At 57.9% G+C, this 846-nt stretch overlaps 1 non-coding gene across 1 annotated transcript; it reads left to right on the top strand.

Annotated features, from left to right (window-relative positions):
- The first annotated feature begins 156 nt into the window (after positions 1–156).
- LOC116217758 lies at positions 157–280 on the top strand. Its single transcript, XR_004162472.1, has one exon. It is a non-coding gene; the product is annotated as a U8 small nucleolar RNA (small nucleolar RNA).
- Positions 281–846: the final 566 nt, after the last annotated feature.

Consider the following 846-nt stretch of genomic DNA (forward strand, 5'->3'; position numbering starts at 1 on the left):
TTGCGCACAACGCAGCGCTCGGTGCGAGACGAGCTGAAGCGCGGCACCGCGGAGATCACCGCCGTTGGAAGAACGCACGAACGGCCTCGCGGTTTCTCGCTGTGCTCTGTACAGGTGTAGCTTTGCGTGAGCCCCGCCCGCCCGGTCGTTCCGTTGTCGTCAGTGCGGTACATCCTGACCTGCCCCCGCAGTGCGGGCAGTGCGTGATGAGTGGAGTGTGATGACGTGTGATTACAATCACGTGACGCGGGCCGGCAACACCCGCGGGCACCTCTCTGATGGCGTCACGCTGCGGGGGCAGGCAGGAAGTAGCTGAGGTTCATAGCGCGCATGCGTGTAGTTGCACCGTGGACTTTATTATCTGCTCTATGATTGGTGGCTTTTACTCACGTTTGTATTAACGCGGAGCACGCGCAAAGCCTTCTTGTGGGTGTGTTCCCGCTTCTCATTGGTTGATTTATTTTCCGAACGCGGTCGCTGATTGGCTCAGTTTAATGCCGCTTGGTGAGGAGTAAAAGCTTACGTTTGAGCGCCGAGATCTCGCCCCGGAAGTCGTGAGCAAGCCAATGAGAAGGGAGCACCCGTCCGGACGTAGTGTGATCAGCCAATGAGAAGCGATTATACAAATTCCAACGACTCTCCGCTCCCAGAAGGCGGGGCGGTTTCTGACCGGAAGTCATTGAGACAACTAATGAACACCTTCCGGAAGTCGTGTAGGCAGCCAATAAGACTGCTCGGCTTCCAATAAGTCCCGCCCTCCACTCATACCGGAAGCGGGGCCGGCCGGAGTCGCCTCCCCCTGACCGGAAGTTATGTAACCAACCAATGAGATGTGAGCTGGGGGGG

The sequence above is a fragment of the Meleagris gallopavo genome, unplaced genomic scaffold (genome assembly GCF_000146605.3).
Source record: "Meleagris gallopavo isolate NT-WF06-2002-E0010 breed Aviagen turkey brand Nicholas breeding stock unplaced genomic scaffold, Turkey_5.1 ChrUn_random_7180001944256, whole genome shotgun sequence".
Classification (NCBI taxonomy): domain Eukaryota; kingdom Metazoa; phylum Chordata; class Aves; order Galliformes; family Phasianidae; genus Meleagris; species Meleagris gallopavo.